The sequence below is a fragment of the Sesamum indicum genome, linkage group LG4, assembly GCF_000512975.1.
Source record: "Sesamum indicum cultivar Zhongzhi No. 13 linkage group LG4, S_indicum_v1.0, whole genome shotgun sequence".
NCBI lineage: Eukaryota > Viridiplantae > Streptophyta > Magnoliopsida > Lamiales > Pedaliaceae > Sesamum > Sesamum indicum.
Window position 1 is genome coordinate 4391481 of NC_026148.1, and position 6375 is coordinate 4397855.

Below are 6375 nucleotides of genomic sequence, written 5' to 3' on the forward strand. Positions count from 1 at the left end.
TGAGAAGATGATTGCATCTATGTAAGAATGCTTGCACGAAAATAAATAGCACTTTTTGGATAACTCATATTGCAAACAAAATATTACTGACTTGGAAAAAGTGCGACCTAGTGTCTGAAAAAGACCAGTAATACGCTACCTGAAAAAGGTGAACCAAGCGTCTGGAAAAGACAATACTGATATGCAACCTGAAAAAGGTCAGAATGTGTCTGAAAAAGACCACGATAGTACGCGATCTGAGAAAGATGCGACCCATTGTCTGAAAAAGACTACGACCTGAAAAAGGTCCAAATTGTCTGAAAAAGACTGCAACCTGAAAAAGGTGATTACTAGTCTGAGAAAGACTCCAACCTGAAAAAGGTGAATTCTAGTCTGAAAAAGACTGCAACCTGAGAAAGGTGATCATGTGTCTAAAAAAAGACGCCTAAAACGATCTGGAGAAGGGGAAGATTGGGTCTGAGAAAGACCAAACGACCACGCGACCTTAAAAAATATGAACATAACTAAGTGTGATCCAAGCATCTGAGAAAGACCGAGGTAGCTCGCGATCTGTGAGAGGTAACACTATGCGACCTAGGTTCCTTGCAATCTGAAATGGATGTGAATCTTATCAAGTTCGAGATAGTATTATTGATTCAGTTTATTCAAGGAAATTCTTCAAAGCTCACAGATATGAAAAGGACTTCATATAGATAGCTAAATCTTGATCTACAAAATGATTCGAGTTCTAGAAGCAAAGAACATTGCTATTACACGCATGGAATGCGATCTATCTAAGCATTATCAAATTACAAAGTTTAGCTATTCATCTACTTTTTATCTTCATCCATCTTCTCGATCTCATCCACCAGGAATTCATCGTCATGTTTCAATAGGGGTTCTTTAGGGAAGGCAGCCAAGTTACCATCTAGGGTGGAGTCGATCCAGTTGGTGTCGAGGCCTTCTACAAAGCCTTTTAATTTCTTGATTTGAGAAGTGCAGCGATCAAAGCCTTCCATCAAGTAATCAGCTGACTTGATCTCCACTGCGACCTTGAATGCAGAGGACTATCTTGAGCACCTTGCAATCGCATATTTGACAGAAGTTGCCTGTGATCATCAGACGCCAGATAATGATCGCGACCTTGATCGCGAGTAGTTTCCAGTTCATGTTGAAAATCCTCTAAAGTGAGGTACTCTTCTCGACCAGCTACTCGACCTGCAGAGAAACCTTCTGCCTTGGCCGATTCTGCAGTAGCTGCAATCTTCGACCTGAGTTCTCGCAATTGCGCTTCAAGATCAGCTTTTTGCACCTTGTGCTCGGCCTTCTCTTCCTCGCGGGTCGCAAGCTTAGATTTCTCTTCTTCAAGTAGTTGGTCAGCGACCATCTTCTCATGCCGCCAGTAAGTACACTCATGGAGAGATTATGGCAAAAAACAAAAGCCATAAAGTAACAGGAATATTAATAAGATAGATAAAGGGCAGTTTGTGATTGTTGTGAAGAGCATTACCTGAGAAAGTGAATGAGCAAAATTTTGCTCAACACGGATATGTGACATAGGGGAAAATAAGGCCTGGTCGCGAGGTAGGATGGTTGACTTATATAACTCCCATGAATCTTGGCCAACATGGGTCTTCAACATGGTGCTCTGGCTAGAAATAGTCCAATCAAGTATAGGTCTCTCACCTCCTATTTCAGCACGTTTGTAGGTGGGAGATAGCAGTTCCACATGCGCATCCTTCCACCAGGCTGTGAGCTCGCTTGCCACTGTTAAATTTTCTTCCTCTACCAAGGCGGGTTGCCTTGGTCTTTTTGCCAGAAGGTGAAGGGCTAGACTGCAAATTCTTGTGTTTTCTTTTGGAGGTGGTGGCGATCTATTTACCTCTGGATTTTTTCCTGAAAAGTGGCTCGGGATCGGGTTCTTCTTGGGATTCTTCAACCAGCAGGTTCTCAGCAATGGGATCGCTATTCTCATTGGAGCTCAATGGAAGTTGTGCGTAGTGGACTTGGGGAGCGAGCTCTCTGCGACCTCAGTTTACTTTCAATAGGAACAGACGAGGGATACGGGGAATCTGATCGCGAGGGAGTGACTATTTGTTTAGCCTTCTTGGCGCGAATTCTTCTTATGATCCGAGCATCCATTATGATAGAGCCTGCAAGAAAAAGAATTTAGTCACCATCACATATGAATATATTGCAAGTGGAATGAGGAAAAAGATTGATCACCTAAAGAACCCTAGGTTTGAATAGGTGCCGGACTGAGACAGCAAGCTTCAAAGGGCCAGGTTTGGTAGATCATCATCTAACCTTACATCGTGGATTTGGGGTCGGGTTTGGTAGTGCGTCAGTCACAAGGAAAGGGCCAGATTTGATTTGGGGGTGGTCAAAGGAAAAAGAACTTATCTTTCCAAGAGCCTACATCTGATTTCAAATTAGAAACAAAGGCACAATATGGTTTGGCCGTGAGATAGAAAAAACCCTAATCGCTTGACCTCTGCGAGGTCGTGAACTTATAAAGCAATCAGAAGTTTTCGAAGTCGGGTTCGAGTCCTAAGTGCTCCATTATTATAATAAAGGTAAGTATATGACGTATGGAATTTGGAGCTAACTGCATCGGACATATTTCTAACCTAGATAATATTCGAGCAACGGATCGCGGAAGTGGAAAAGGCAGACCTGCGTCTAAGTGAACAACAAAAATCGGACAACTACCTAGAGGAGGTTGATTCATGCAATCGGAAGAAGAAGGAAGAATAATTTCAAAATTCGGGGGAATATGATACTTTTTCCTAATCGTAGTTACTGTCCAGTGTAAAGTACTTTCTATAGTAAGCTAAGGTTCGTTGGCTAATTTATCTTCATATTGTTCGAAGGTCATGACTGGGATTGCTACATCTAGGTTGTTTCTATCTACCCTAGGAGAAAAACCTACTTGCTTTTTATGAGCTAAAAGAATATTGGACGTCGCGGATGGACTGTTAGATGATCTACTGGAAGAACTATCAGATGAACTAAAACTAGACTCAGAATCTGAAGACATAATTGAAAAGTAAGAGGAGGTCGTGAAGAAGTAAGTACCTGGGTTTGAACTTAAGAGATCAGATCGTTGGTAGAGGGAAGAGGTCGCACTCAGAGAGGTTGAGATCGCGAGTGAATGGTGAATTTGCAGTCAAACTCCTCTCTATTTATAGGGGTAAACTCATGGAGATTCGCGCCAGGATCAATGGTTGGATGCTGAGGTAGCAGGGATGATCTAAAGGCTGAGATCGAGAGTCTTTTTTACTTCCCTTAGCGTGCTCATACTAAAAGAAGTGGGGGAGTAATGATGGGGTAAAACCCTAATTTATTAGAAAAAGACCATTTTGCTCCTAAAAGGGCACAAAATTACAATTTTACTGGCAGGATCCGTGCGTTTTCGATCAGGCCGGGTCATAACCCGACGCGGACTGGCGACTCGACCCTGGCAACCAAAAACACATGGACGACACTCATTGGACCAACGAAACCCCCGGTCTTGCGTTATAAATACTTCGCAGTCAGTATATTTATGGTATGCCATCTTCATCACTCTACTTTTTTGGTCGCTTCGGCCCTTCAGCTTGCAAGCGACTTACTTTTACCACCTCGATACCAACACTGACTTAAGTATCAAAGGGTCTTAGCTAGGGGCCACCCCAACAAGCCTAACGATCTGCTTCTTTTCTCAGGGCCCGATCACTAGTTTGGGAGAGGTAGCGACCTCGAACTGCTTGGAGGACCAAATCGTCCGACCAAGGAGGTTGCGAGAATTTCGACCCGGATCAACCGCGATACCAATTTTTCGAATTACTAAAAGTATCCCTTATGTATTTTTCGATCATGCCTAGTCAGGTTCTTCTTCCCATCTATATATCTATACAAAAATAAATATATATATATATATATATAAAGATCTGTTTTCACTCACAAACGGCAGTTTGTGATGCCATGACACCATTTTTTTTATGTAAATAATATCCCTAAGTTAATTTTCTTTTATTTATTGAAATATATTATGTTGGTTTATATATTTTATTCTTGTGTATAACATATTTTAAAATGTAAAAATTTATTTATAATATGCATGAAGGGACGGCGTGCCATAACTGAATCAGTCCAAATAAATACGGACTAATGTATTATATATTTCGTTTAGGTAAAAAATCAACGAACATAACCACTTATGCGAGTCTTTTTTTTATAAAAATAATGAAATTTAGGTTGAAAAATATCTAAAAAAAAACACTTATCTTTTACAAAATGTCAAACTTTAGATCTAATCCAAATATTAAGCTTAGTAAGTTGTGAAAAAATATTGATATATTCTTTGATTGATCAGAGTATACCAAGCCGCGTGAGTTCCACTTTTATGGTTGTAGATATTTATTTCATTTTTAATAGTAGTATGTTATAATTTTTACTTTCTTTGAATTTATGGATTAATTTAAAAATATTGATATTTTGTGTACTGAATATTGTAAAATAGTATAATTATTTTTTTAAAAAAAAATACTAATATCTATACTATATAATTTGGCCAACATCCTCTTAGTATTAATTGGGGAATATCATACCCACTTGAAAAACAAAACACAAATAATTATTCAACAACACTAAAATACCACTAGAGCACCGGATCTGCGTCAACGAACCGACCAGCTTTGATGACCTAAAATCTAGAGCGTAGATCCTTTGACGTTTCATAATTTGAGATGACGCCACATTGATCAGCAGATGAGCATATTTAGCCTTATAAATATCCTCATTTCACGGCATTTTTTATAAGATATATTTTTATTTGCTCCCTCATTTACTACTTGAGATCGTTATTTACCATCTTAAACTTGAGCTGACCTATGCATCGGAGGGTCTTCATCGAGGAACATCCCCACTAGCCTAACATGTTTTTCTCTTCTGAGCGACCATCAAAACATTTGGAAGAATCACAATGGATCAAAGATCAACACCCCTGGGAGATCGCATCATACTGGTCACAAACCACCACTCTCTGGGAGATCAATTTGACCAACATCAAGTATTTATACTAATGATATTTAAATTTTAATTATATATTAGTCATATGAAACTTTGAAAAAAAGAAAAAAAAGTATTCTTGCTAGTTATGGATTTAAAAAAAAAATGTGATCGTATGCATATTTAAATAAATGTTAATAGGCAATTGGATAATCTCATCTCCAAAGTCCCTGTGTGCAATGTTAATATAGTACTTATCGTACTATGAACATTTATTTGTAGTTAATTTTTTTTTTGTTAATTATGTTACTAGTTCAATTTTTGTAATTAACAAAAATAATAAATGTTAAAACAAGGTTAATATGTAATATATTAATATTAACATATGTAATATATAAATATATAATTATATATCGTGATATATTAGATAGAAACAAATATCAAGAGTATTATATGTAATTTTTCAAACCACTATAGGGGAACATATGTAATTACACCAAATTTAAAAAAAATAATAATATAATTATCCCTAATTTTTATTTTTAAAATATGTATTATATTTATGGGATAATTACACTCCCAGTCCCTAAAGTTTGGTGTAATTACACGTAAATCCCCTGTGGTTTGAAAAATTACATTTAGCACTCATAAGGTTTGCTTCCGTATAACAAATAAATTCTTCTGTTGTAGTCCAAATTCACTAAATTTGCTTATAATAACAAAAAAAATTAAAAATATATATTTACCCCTTAATTGATTTATTACTGATTCAATGCAAGTCAAGTAATTCTTTTATTACCAAATTACCCTCATATATCTTCACGCTTTAATGCATATGAGGAGGTGTATCTTCACAATTATAAGGGTAGTTCAGTCGGAAAAAAATGTTTGACCTGCCATAAGTCAGTAACAAATAAATTGAGGGTAAATATCTTATAGTTTTTTTTGTTAATATCAGCAAATCGATGAATTTTGACTAACAAATAGATTTATTTGTTAGACGGAACGGAAGCAATCTTCAAGATTGTTAGATGAAATTTCTCAAACCACAGAAAATTTATATATAATTACACAGAATCTCAAAAAAATATATATATAATCATCCATATATTTATCTGATTATATGCATACAAGTATCACGTGACGCACTAATATTAAAAAATAGAGTACCGAAGTGTAAATATACGTCAGAAAATTTATTGTCCGGGCCCACCCTATGCTTCGATAATACTTAAATGTCCTTTTCCCAAAAAAAATAAAAAATTAAAATAGAAAAAAAGGAGTGGCTAGATTCTTATATCCATTAATCACATAAATTATTTAACTTAGATCCACATTAATTCCATAATTATCCATTTCTACCCCCCACAAACTATATATTAATTAAGGTTAAAATTGAAAAAT